Below are 13,239 nucleotides of genomic sequence, written 5' to 3'. Positions count from 1 at the left end.
TTAAGGAAAAGCCAAAGTCACAGTGGTAGATTCCCAATTGAATCATGAAGCATGCAGCTTCAAGTAGGTGGAAGGATAGGGTCCTTAAGAGACCAAGCTCAGGGACAGACAGTCCTGAGTCTGTGTTGTAGCACTAGAACTCATTACTGGGAATCCTTGGGAGCTTTCATGCCCTCACCTGTGAAATGGAGATAATACTGTTGGACTTCACTATGCCTAGTGAATAAGACAAAGTTGCTTATGAATAAGAAAGCTGTCTAATGAATAGAGAAAGCTAGTAAAACACCCAGCCCATTGCCCAGCATATGCCAAGTAGCTGTAATACAGAAGCTGTATTGGTCTTATTGCTGTTGTTTCTACTCGAAATTTGGAGGGTAAGCTGCCCAAGCTCTAGGACAAGGATCGTGCTGCTCATATTTCATGTCAGTCCTACCCCTTGAAGCCTCCATAAACAGCTGCCTTGGCCTCCAAGTTTCATGGCAAGACTCTTCAAAGTATACTGACAAAAACGCAGCTTTTGCTTCTGAAGGGGAGGTGATAAAAGAAGGCCTGCCCACCCAAGGAAGCAAGGCCCAGGCCCTTCTCAGATCCCCAGGACCCTCAGCCCTCTAGCTCCCCAGGCCTTTGCCTTGGCCCTACCGGAGGCTGTTCTCTCTCTCTGCCCAGTCACATGGTTTGCATCTCAGATTGTAACCAGCAGCTGTTGGCCTCTGGCTCTGGCTGCTAATACCATGACCCAGAGGCAGAGGAGCTGTTCCCTCTCCGCAGGGGTGGGGAACCGGAAGCTGGAGAGAGCCAGTGACCCGCAGAGCCGTGGGGGCCATCGCTGACACAGGGCACTGATAACCCCAAAGGGGTTTTAGTTTCCCCACCAACACCCCCAGCCCCTCCGTCTGCCTTGAGCTGGAAGCCGGCATACCCACCCCACCCGGGAGAAGCAACTTCCCCTGGGCAGCTAATGCTGCCAGAATCTTCTGTGAGCCCGTAAGTGCTTAGTCATGGAACATTAGAGCTGGCAAAACCCTCCTGAGCATCCCGTTTTATAGATGAAGAAACTGAGGCCCAGAGGGAAGGAGTGACTAGTCTAAGATGGTGCCGTGAGTCAGGTAGGGCTGGGGCAGGAACACCTGGCTGCAAACAGTGAGCCCGGGGCTTCTCCATTGTGAGAACCACAGAGCCTGCCCCAGGACTGTTACTGAGAAAGGCTAAACCCCGTAAATCACTTGGGATCTATGGCCCCCGGTACATAGCCAGCCCCCTTCAAGTCCTACCCACCTTTGATCGAGGACCTATCAGAACTTTCACATGGAAAGATATTTACCCTGCAGTGCTAAATGAAAAGGAAAGAGATTTCCAAAGCAGAATGGATTCTGTGGCCTCCATTTGGATAAGGAGCCTACACAGGCATAGATGAAGGCTGAGAAGAAAAGCAGGGACTTCCGGGAAGGAGTCAGGATCCTGGAGGGCTCTCATTTCCTTCTTCTTTTGCCTTCAACCTACTTTCTAAATTCTCTATCTGGAAACCATTTAATCCTGAAACGTTGATTTTCAAAGAATACAAAATAAATCGGTGAAGTGCCAGGGTCTGCTGTCACCCTCGCCCAGACAGGCTCGGCCTGCTGCAGCTCCCGGGTAGACTGCACCCACCGTGGGAGGGAGGCGGGGGTGGTTTCCCTTCCTGTGGAGCTAGACAAGCTCAGACCTGCGGGCAGGTGGCCATGACAGCAGTCTTGCTGCCGTCTGGGAGCAGCAGCTCCCACTCAGGGCGCTCCTGGGTCTCCAGGGGAAGGGCTGGGTGCCAGACCCCCGCCTCACCACCGGCTCAGCTGAGAGCAGGCCTGGCCGTTGCAGGCAGAGGCCAAGCCTGATTTCTGAGATGTGGGATGTGGGGAGGAGGGAGATAAGCGCAGAGGGCCCTCCTGAGAACTCTCCCAGCCCCAGGCCACACCCTCCAGGAAACTTCAGAGCCCAGTTTGATCTTTCAGACGGGTACATCTCACCCACCTTTGGCTGCCACTTGCCCAATATGATGCCAAGATCCTCAAGACCGGCCCCCTCTCTGGGCTCTCCCAAGAGGGCTACCTGCCAGGTGGGAGTCTCCCAGCCTTCCTGCTGACTGCAGATCGGGCACTATAGTTTGGGTCTTAAATGCCAAGGCCCATGTGTTTAAGGGAGTGGGCTCCCACTTTGGTGCTATTGGGAAGAAGTGAAACTCTAAGAAGTGGGTGCTAGTGGGAAGTCTTTGGGTTATTGGGGATGTCCTTAAAGGGGATAGTGGGATTTCAGTCTCCTCCTCTCCTTCCTCTTTCGTGTCCATGTCCTGGTGGGAAGGGTTTGCTCCACTAACATTCCCACCATGATATGCTACACGCCCCTACACCCCAGAAGCCTAAAAGCAATAGGCCCACCTGATCATGTGCAGACACCTCCAAAACTCTGAGGAAAAGTAAACCTTTCTCATAAACTGATTATTCCAAGCATTTGATACAGTAATGGAAAGTTAGCTAACCTAATGGTGGAAGACGGGTCTTGTCACCATTGTCACAGAGCTCAGGGAAAGTTTGTTTGGACGGAATCATTGCCCCACCCCACATAGCAAGCCATGACTCTGGTCCCCAGATGAGATCTGTCGCTTCCTGCAGCATCGTATTCTCAATGTTGGCCAATTCATGCTGCTTCTCCAAAGGCCTGTCTGTAGGAAATGCTGACATCACACATCAGAAGGGGTAACCTCCTTTAGGGCAGCTTCTCCTAAGGGCGGGTCTTACACACTCTGCACATAGTCGTGACAGACGTGGGTGGAACTTGAGCAACCAGATCCAAGGGCACAGGAGCCCATTGGAAGAGGAAGTGAATCCCAACTCTGCTTCTCTCTACTCTGTGCTCTTGGGCTGACCAGGAAACCCCCTAACCCTCAGTTTTCCTCTGTGTAAAACGAGTCTGGCAGTACTGGTGGGATTCAATGAATTTAAACCTGTACAGCAGGGATCAGCACACTGTAGCCCTTCAGGGTCTGAAATTTTTATGGGTGTGTGTGTGTGTGTGTGTGTGTGTGTGAGAGAGAGAGAGAGAGAGAGAGAGAGTGTGTGTGTGTTGCTAGAGATGGAACCCAGGGACTTGTGCTGGCTTGGCAAGTGCTTTATCATTGAATCACACCCTCTAGTTTTTACTGGTTTTTACATGTTTTAAATGGTTGGTAGAAATCAGGAAGTGAGGAATATTTCACAGTTTATAAAATGTAATATGATTTTTACCTGATTTGAATTTCGGCTTCCACAGTCAAGTTTTATGGGAATACGACCCTGCTTGTTTGTTTACACTTCACCTGTGGCTGTCTCAGTGCTGGAACAGCAGAGCTGAGTGGTTGCCATGGAGACCAGATGGTCCCACAAAGGCTGAGATAATCACTGTCTTGTCCTTATAGGGAAAGGCCTTGCTAACTCATATTCTGAATGGACGGTCATAACATTGCTTTCCCTTCTCCTGGGGTCCTCATCCCCTTCTTCTTAAGTACCCTCCACCAGGTACCTTTTTGTCTTGTCTTTTTTTTTTTAAAGGTCTTGACAGAGTGTCACTGTTTGGAAAGCTGGAGGAGAAGGGGTTCCTCCTCACTGGTCATCAGGCAGGAAGTTGGAGGGTTTAGTTACAAACATTAGATCTTCTTTCTGCCACCAACTGGTTGCATGACCTGGGAAAATCATTTCACCTTTCCAAGCCTCAGTTTCCCTCACCTACAAAAGGTGATCATGGCAATAGCAGATGTTTACGTCCTAATTTGTTGGATATTGTTACTTACATCAGTAACTTATCCAATCTAGCAGTCCTTTAAGTACCATTGTCACCCTGTTGATAGGCAGAGAAAGCTGTAGCACAGGGAGAGTGAGTGGGTTGCCCAGTTTCATAGCTACTCAGAGGTGGGATTCAAACGCAGCCTGACTCCATCACTTGGATATTTAAACAACCTCATTATAGGGCCCTGCGTACTTCATAGAGATTCGAATAAGGATTCCAAATACTTCATTTTTTAATTGACAAATAAAAATAGCATACAATTATGGTGTACAACATGATATGTTGATACATGTATACATGTATATGCATTGCCTCCCCTACTGCTTTTGTGATGAGAACACTTACAATCTCCTCTCTCAGCAATATTCAAGAGCAAAGTATATTGTTATTAACTATGGTAACTATGTTTCAAAATAGATCTCTTGAACTTATTCCTCCTAACTTGAAATCTGTGGCCTTTGATCAACATTTCTCCAGTTCTCTCTTTGGTAGCCACCATTTTACTTTCTGTTTCCATGAGTTCAACTTTTTTTGTTGTTATGATAGAGGGGAAATGTATTCTTAAAATTAACTAACTGGACTCAGTTCAGATGAATCTAAAAAAATTTGATCTCATCTGAGGGAGAGAAGGCATATGTTCAGCTGACTCCTGATCATGATGCTTTGGCAACCAAAAGCATGCTTTCTCTTCATCAGGGGAGATCAGATTTTTTGAAATTCCACTTGTGAGATCATGGGGTATTTGTCTCTCTGTGCTTTGGTGGTTTATTTCAATGAATATAATGTCCTTTACATTCATCCATGTTATGGCAAATGATAAGATTTCCCTTTTCCCAAGGTACAGCAATATTTCATTGTGTGTATACATGGCGTTTTCTTTATCCACCCATCCAATGATGGACACGTCACTTAAATCCACACCTTGGCTGTTGTGAATATTGCCTCAGTGAACATGGGAGTGAAGATGTGTCTTCAACATGCCAACTTCCTATCATTTGGATATATACTGGATATATTGCTGGATCCTGATAGTTCATTTTTAATTTGGGGGGGAACTTCTATGCTATTTTCCAGAGACATGAACACTTATTACTGGCCTGTCAACTTGTACAGCTGTGCTAACACAAGTTGAAAGAAAGAGAAGTAGTATGTTTTTCAAATCTCTTGCTAATGACAGCATTTCAGAATGGAGAGGACACATTTGTGAAGTGACAGCCTATCCTTCTTAGATGGTTTCTACTTCCTTGTTGTCATAGGAGAAGAGAAATAGTCCTGTTCTATTTCCAAAACAGCACCTCCTTAAGATCTGTTCTCAGTCAACCCTTCATTGTTGAACAGGAATCTCCTTTCTCCCATGTGGTCAGGAAGCCGGTGCTATCTTGGTGTCTGCCCTCCTCCCAGCCACTGTACCCTGCCCCATCTTGATAAGATGTCTAGTGAACAGCCCATGTTCCTCTGAGCACTCATGTGACCCCCGAGTTCAATTGGAGCTAAATGCTTCTGGTGGTTTCATTTCTAAGAAGTCCTGAAATGATGGCTAAGCCCAGCTCAGTCCATCCAAACATCTTCTTAGAAGAACCCTGAAATGGATTGTCCACGCTGTCCCGCCCTCCTGTGTTAGTCAGTTTTCTGCGACTGTGACAAAATACCTGAATAAATCAACTTAAGGAGGAAAGATTTATTTTGGCTAATGATTTTAGAGGTTTCAGTTCATGTTCAATTGGTTCCATTGATTCCGATGAGGCAGAATATCATGGCAGAAGGGCATGGTGAGGGAAAGCTGCTCACCTCATTGCAGCCAGAAAACAGAGGGGTGGGGAAGTCTAGGAACATACATAGCCTCCAAAGGACATCTCTAGTTATCTGCCTCCTCCAACTAGGACTTACCTTCTGAAGTTTCCAACCACCCAATACACGAGCCTTTGGGGTAAAATTCTAGATACAAAAAAAAATGGTAACTGCTCCCCTCTGTTCCCACCCTCCCATCAGCTGAGGGTGCTGCTCCTGTGTCCTCTCAGGCTGGGGAAGTCCTTCCTAACCCACTCTCCACTTCAGTCCTCCACTCCTTCCCTGCCTCTCACACCTATGTTCACATTTAGACACTAATTGACTGTTGAGGGTTGGGGCAGGCTCTGTCTTGCCTGTTTTGTCTAATTGATCCACACCAGGATGTCTTGCCCATGCTGCAGGCTCCTGTGTGGCTGGGAGGGCGGGGAGGTGGCAGTAAAGCACACCATGCAGGACATTTGATGAATGGCTTGAGCTCTGGGTGTGAAATTCCTCTCTCATGTCCTAGCTGTGGGGCCTGGAGCTAGCTAGCTGACCTCCCTGTACCTGTTTTCTCAGAAGCAAAATGGAGAGAGCCTCTACCTCATGGGTTATTGTGAGGATTCAAGGACACAATCCGTGCATATATTAAGTGTTCAAAAACATGCGATCATTTCTCTCCCTTTGAATAAGCCTCTCAGCTTAAGGCCCCTCGAGGATGTGACACAAGCTTTCCCACACGTTTCTATCAAGTTCTGTATCAGAATGTGTCCTTGGTTTACCCCCTAGGTACTGAGGGCCTACTTAGTGCCAGGCACCATGGGAAGGCGAGGTCTCCCTGTGAAGGGGAGGGAGGCGAAAGGCATATTAACAGATGCTAAGAGGAGCCAGGAGCAGAGAGCCTGAGGCCTGGGGGCCTGGGAGGATCCTCGAGCTCTGGGAGGCTGTGGCAGAGGGACCAGGGGGCAAAAAGACCTCCCAGTGGAAATAACCTTGTGGTGAGTTCAGAGTCATCCATAGGCCCCTCAGGCCGGCCAGAGCAGGAACACCGTCCCAGGCAGCAGGCACAGTGGTGTGGAGTCACAGAGCAGCAACATGTGGGAAGCATGAGTTCCTTTTAGCCTGCAATGTTAAGGTCGTGGCTGCCCAGGACAGGGCAGAAGGAAGGGGATTCTGCTACGGTCACAGCTGGCAAGGAAAAGTCAAAGTGCAGGAGAGAAAGGTCAGGGCCTCTTCCTCCCCAAGGGGTCCAGAGACTGTGTGAAGACTCCAACCTGGACCAAGCCACAGTGCCCCCTGGCAACCCTGAAAGCCCTGTAGGAATTAAGCCACCTTCCCAGTCCTCACATGGAGGGAAAAAAGAGCGCTATTCCATGAGCACTGTCCCAGCCGGCCAAGAGTGGAACTTTTTCCTCAAGCCCCTGACTGTGCTAGAAAGCCACCACCTTTTCCTCCTGTAAGAAATGGACAAGACCAGAATGGTCTCAGACCTCCTGGGTGAGACCCCAGCGGGCTGCTGTAATGTCTGAGACCAAAGCGCTTCCTCTTTCTCCACTGCTGCATCTCCCTGGGCCAAGGCTCCATGTAACAAGTCTCAGTATCCACATGTGGCTCTGAAGAGGAGGATGCGTTAGATTCAGAAGCAGAAGCCCTGGGGTCCTCCTCCAGTCTTTTTCTTTGGCCAGCAGTGTGAATTGCACAAGATTGAGCTCTCGCTAGGCTTTCATTTCCTCATCTGTATAATGGTACCACACACTTGCTTTCCTAAACAGTTGCTTTGGAGAATTAAATAGGATGCAAAAAACACTGGGATGTTCTCACTGGGCATGGTGGTGTCCTCTGACTTCCCCATTAAGTGTGATTTCTCTGGAAGTGGGGATCTTTGTTTTGGTTTGTTGTTCCACATGGACCTCCAACACACACCTCTAGCATGATTGGAGGTAGTTCTACCTGCCATAGTGGGAGCAGAAGGAAATGATTCTCAGCCTTCGGTGTGTCCCTCTTCCCTAGTCCAGCGTCCACAATGCCAGAGGGAGGTTTGGTTCAGAGCTGTGAAAGGAACACCTAGGCCACAGAAGGGTACTGAGAAATCGGGTGCTCACTTCCTCTGTCTATTCTTATTCCTAGGGACACTTACAGTTGTCTCCCAGGAATCATTTTTTTCTTCCTGAATATTAGAAATATGGTTCAGTCTATTTGGAAATGTTCAGGGACCAAAGCTACATTTCTCACCACCCTTGCATCCAGAATAGCCATGGGACAGAGTTGTGGCCAAAACAAAGAAGACGACTTTGGGCTGAGAGTCTGGAAAACGTCTGACAGGTTTGTCTAGCGTTTTTCCATTTGTTCTTCATCTTGTTCCTGCCTAGAATAGAGGATCCAGGTCCTGGAACTTTAGGAACCATTTTGTAACCATTAGGACAGGAGCGATATGCAATGAACGAGCACAGGCTCTGACAGCCTATTTAAGCTGCCTTATAACCATGGACCACCTACCTCCTGAAATATAAAATTCCTAATTGTAAAGCCATTGTTTATATTTCGGGGTGGGTTAGGATGGGTGATGGAATCTGTTGTTTGCAGACAGGCACAATTATAACTAATGCACTCTTTCCTCCAAAGACTAGGTCAGTTCCACCTTGGCTCCTCTATGACCCCATCAAAGGACTTATCACTCTGCATTGTAAAAGGCAGCTACTCGTGGGTCCCCTCCACTGGATTGCAAGTGCAGTTCATGGGCAACTGTACATTCTGTGTTGATTGGCATTGCAACTATGGTATTGAGTACCATAGTCTCTGGCAAATATTAACTGCTTGATGTGCTTTTCTTGAACCACTGAATGAAAGAAGACTTTGAGTCCTGATTTTAGGAGGTTTAGCTAATGCCCTTAGACCCAAGAACCATTATCTGGCCAATTTTGAAATCTCTATTGATACATGAAAAAGTCAAATTTTAGAAAGATTCACCTAAAATGCCCAAAGCCATGGTACATGAACTTTGTAAATAATTCTCCCGGCCTCTCACAGAACCTCCCACAGCCCATCATGGCTGCCCCAAACTTGCCACTACATGACCTGGAGGGAAATGCACGCAAACCCCTGGCAGATTCTGGTGCCAAGTGTGCTGAGGAACAGCACCTCCCACACAGGTGGAGAGCCCGATTGCTAATACGTAAATGTCTAAGTGGAAACATTCACGGACATTTTGTCAGGTCATTTCCCCATCCTAAACATCTCAGTGGTTTTAAGACTTGTAAAATTACTTCTTCCATGACTGAAAGGGTCTAACAATCCCCTCTTCCTTCCTAGGGACCTCCTCAAAAATTGCTGTTTTTAATTTTCCCCAAGTCATTCACATTTTTTATGCATCCAGCTTGGATGTAACTCCTTCCTATTTGATCCTTTGGAAAAACACAGGGGTGGGTGGAGTCAAAAGTTATCAATGAGAATGCGAAGGCCATATATTTCCAATGAACTTGGAGTTCCTTTATTCAAGATGTTTGTTGATAGTCATTTGAAGAAAATCAGATGACAGAGGAGGGGTGCCTGCTGATGCCTCTCAGTTTCTTCTTTCAGAGTTCAACCTCTTCTGGTGTTGGATGAGTTACTCTCTTTTCATCTACCAGCTGAATAAGGCAGACATCAAGAATATAGAAAAGGATGTAGCCACAACATGGAAGGGGTTGGGGTCTCTTGAGTGACTGCATGAAACAGAGACCTGTGGACTGCACCAGTTACAAGAGCAAGAATGAATTTTATAGTTTTAATTTTCCAGTGTTTGGAAGCTTGCTATAGCAATTAGAATTATTAGCAGATTATTTCTTACTTACCCATAGCCCTGTTTCAGTGTCTGTGCTCTAAAATTCTTGCTATGTATTAGAGCTACTCATTCATGACTGTGTTCAATGTGAAAGTTTAGACTGGTGGTAGTAGTCTACCTTATACAATAGGAGCTTTAAAAAAAATCCCAATGCTTGGGCTAAACCCCCAGAGATTCAATTGATTAAGGGTGGAATCTAATCTTTGTTATTTTTTTCAAATTCCCCAATTGAGTTTTAATAGCAGCCAAAGTTAAAAAAAAATAAAAAACAAAAACAGTTTCAGAGCAAGGATTCTCAAACTTGACTGTACATATTGTACATCAGAATACTTGTAGGGCTTGCCAAAAACACAGATTTTTGGACCTTGTTGCTAGAGTTTCTGATTCTGTGTACCTTGAGTGCAGCTTGGTAATTTGAATTTCTAATAAGTTTGCAGATGAGGCTCATGTTGTTGGTTCAGGGACCACAATTTATCAAGCAGGGATTCAAATATTTAAATTTTTCTCAGTGACAACAGTAGCTGGTGTAATACTTGAAAAAAAAAAACCACTATTCACTCAATAATTGAGTATATAGTTGAGTTAAAAATAAAAATACACAGGCCTTTATAATTGACCCCTCCTTTATTTTCCACCCCCCTCCTTTGTTTGTCAATAGATTCGAGTTGAGTTTGCTTAGTTGTGCAATCTAGTTAAGACATTCTAGAGAAGCAGGAAGAGGGGACAATGGACAGGGATGGATTTAACACTTGGGTTTGAGCTGGCATGTGGGAGTAAATATTTATTAATCACCTTGTGTAGACAGAGCACCATGTGATCTTTCCCTATTTTTACCTTAAATTATGGGAGAATTCCAGAAAAGGGTGAGAATTCTATACACCTGTGACTGTGAGCAGTGGAACTCAATGAAATGGAAGGAGGAGCATAGCAGGAGAAATGACCTCTCTCTCTCTCTCTCTCTCTCTCTCTCTCTCTCTCTCTCACACACACACACACACACACACACACACACACACACAGGATTTATAGACATGGTAGAACTGCATTTCGGATCTCAAGGGGGCACAGTGGATGCATATAAGGAAGTCTGCTCACCAATCATCATCACCTTTGACTCTAATCTCTTACAGCAGCCTCAATCAGAGCTCTCAATGAAATACTTCCCAGGGCCTATAATTTTCCTTCACACAGGCCATGGTAGACCATAATTTTATATTTATGATAAATGTACCCCCACACCTCCACATGCATACACACATATATACATACAAACCTGTGATACAAATGGTATTTTTTGGCAGTAAAGTCTTTAACATTTAGTAGAACTGACAGCTTTGTACTTGGCATTGATACTGTTACTTTATTGTTACTCTTATTAATTACACTTCTAATCCCACTAAGTATTTTTACAAAACTGTAAAGTACTATCAATGAATAGATCCTGATTAGTGCATACTACTAATTTATAAAATACAGATACTGATTCTGGCAGTGATATTAGAAAAGGTAGGAAAGGGGAATTTGTTAAAAGACGTTGATTGATTAGCTTATGAAACTCTGCAAGGTCTGATGAACCAGGATTAGAATCTACAGAGCCAAGGATGACTTCCAAAATCATGGCCAGACTGGTCCTGACCAGATCCCCTCCATTATGCCCCTGAGCATTTCCATGGCTTCTGCCCCCACCACCGGGCACGGGGCATTGCTGCTTCAATGGTGACGCTGCTGCTTTGAGGAATTAGACGAAGCTGCCTCTGCAGCCACATCAAGCACATTTGAGGCACTGCTCATCTTTTCTGCTTGGGTTTTCTCCAAAATGGAAAAAAAGACTACTTAGCCAGAACAGGTAAAATGCAGAAATTAATAGAATTGATGTCTACAGGGACAACTTCAGTGTTTAAGGGACAGATGCCCCAGACTCTTCAGCCTACAGGGAAATTATTCTGAGCACACAGTAACAGTTACTCAGAGAGTCCCCAAAGTGATGACCATCCCATTGCCCACGACCATGTCCAGATCGTTCATAATTTCTATCGATTTTCCTCCCTTCCTTCTGCTTCCAGGAGGCAATTCCCAAGTCACCTTACCAAGACTCAAGTTCTTTTTTTTAGATAGCTCTTTCAAGGAAAGCAAAACTTAGGAAGCCAAACTTAGGCAGAGAAACAATTGCTGCCGATCTGCAGCTTGGTGTGGAAGGACCAGGAAGAATAAATAACCCTACCTATCTCCTTCCCCATTTGATGTCCTGCCCACCCCTTCTGGAAAGATCGGTTTCCCAGGGCATGAAGACGGAGAGGGCAGAGTAGACGGGGAGAAGCAAATTGCAACCACTCATTCTAGCTGCCTCCCTTCATCTCTCAGCCTCTGTGAAGTCCCTCCAGCACTGGGTCATGTCAAGGCGATAAATTCAGTTATACTGCCACTTGAAATACAAATTCGGTCACCACCTGTACTCTTCTTGGAAGGTAGTGGGAAACAAGGAGGCACATAAACAATTAACATAAATTACAGTTTCTACAGACCCCACTTCCCTACCTAATCATTAGGCTGAAGGTGATAACTACAGTTTCCTTCTTTAACCACCCAATTCTGTGCTTCCTGCACCCTCTGCCAGCACCATGGTTGGATGGGGTTCTTTTCCTGTTGTGACACAAATCTTCAGAGCGACAGCATCTGAGTCCTCTTCATTTGAATGCCATGGTTTCCCAGTGATCAGGACTACAAGGTAAAGAATACGGGGAGATGCCCCTGGTCTTGCATGTTTGAAATCCCCCCAAGTTTCAAGCATAGTCTTTCTTGCTGCTCTTGAGTGACAGCAACCCCATCCTCCCTTAGTAATATAGTAATTCTCATCTCTGTTACTTGGTTCAGGGTATATGAGGTGCCTACAATGGCCAGCAGCTGCATCACCTTATGATTTATTAGGGCCATTGCTGTGGTCCCTAGGAGAAGCATTCTATCAGGCATTAGGACCTCCAAACCCATTGAGTTCAAAGACATAAGCAAGAGAGGTGACAATTTTCAAAGTATATTATTCCTTGCAATAGTTGCCTCTAATTTAGAGGAACCTAGCTAAAGGAACATTTCTATCGCCATCTGTTTTTCAGGTCTGTGCACTCTCCAGATGGTACCATTCTTTGGCTATTAACCATAGACTCCAAACCATTGCATAGCACGCCAACTGCACGGGATGTTGCCTGCCAGGTAGAGGCGTAACTGAGACTTCAGCAGGCTTTCTTATTGTTATTTCCAGAAAGATAGACAGCCTCTAAAATGGCTCCCAGAGATGCCTGCTTCTGGATATTCTTGGTCACATGTTTTCCCTTCTTTTTGAATGTGAGCTGAACAGGTGGCTTGTTTATAACGAAAAGAATAGGGCAAAATGATGGGATGTCACTTTAGATTACAAAAGGTCTCTAGCATCTATCTTGTTTGCTCTCTCTCACTGTCTGCTTTCCTTGCTTTGATGGAATCCAGCTGCTCTGTTGTGAGTTGTTCTCTGGGGAGATCCACATGACAAGAAACTGACATCTCCAGCCAATAGCTAGCAGAGACCTGGGGCCTGCCAACAGCCATGTAAGTGGGAATAGTTCCTCCCCTAAGTCAAGTCTTGAGATGCCTATGGTTTTTGCCAATGCTTTGCCTAAGGCATTTGCCAAAGATTTTAAGTTAGAGGCACCTAGCTAAAGCCATGCCCACTGAGGGCATTTGTTAGACAGCAATAGAAAACTAATACATCCATCCAGCTCCTCTGGATGAGAAGATATATAGAAACACCAGAGAATCCTGCAGTCTTCAGACGCAAGGATATGCTTTTGTTGTTATTATGACAACTTAGAGCCACTGTTATGTGGAATACC

At 45.7% G+C, this 13,239-nt stretch overlaps 1 long non-coding RNA gene across 1 annotated transcript; it reads left to right on the top strand.

The window, feature by feature from the left end:
- Window positions 1–810: 810 nt before the first annotated feature.
- On the top strand, window positions 811–12,955 carry LOC308642598. Its single transcript, XR_014020589.1, has 3 exons — window positions 811–984; window positions 11,994–12,104; window positions 12,857–12,955. It is a non-coding gene; the product is annotated as an uncharacterized lncRNA (long non-coding RNA).
- Window positions 12,956–13,239: the final 284 nt, after the last annotated feature.

The sequence above is a fragment of the Spermophilus citellus genome (genome assembly GCF_964194105.1).
Source record: "Spermophilus citellus genome assembly, chromosome: 2".
Taxonomy (NCBI): Eukaryota; Metazoa; Chordata; class Mammalia; order Rodentia; family Sciuridae; genus Spermophilus; species Spermophilus citellus.
This window is presented reverse-complemented; position numbering and strand designations above follow the sequence as displayed.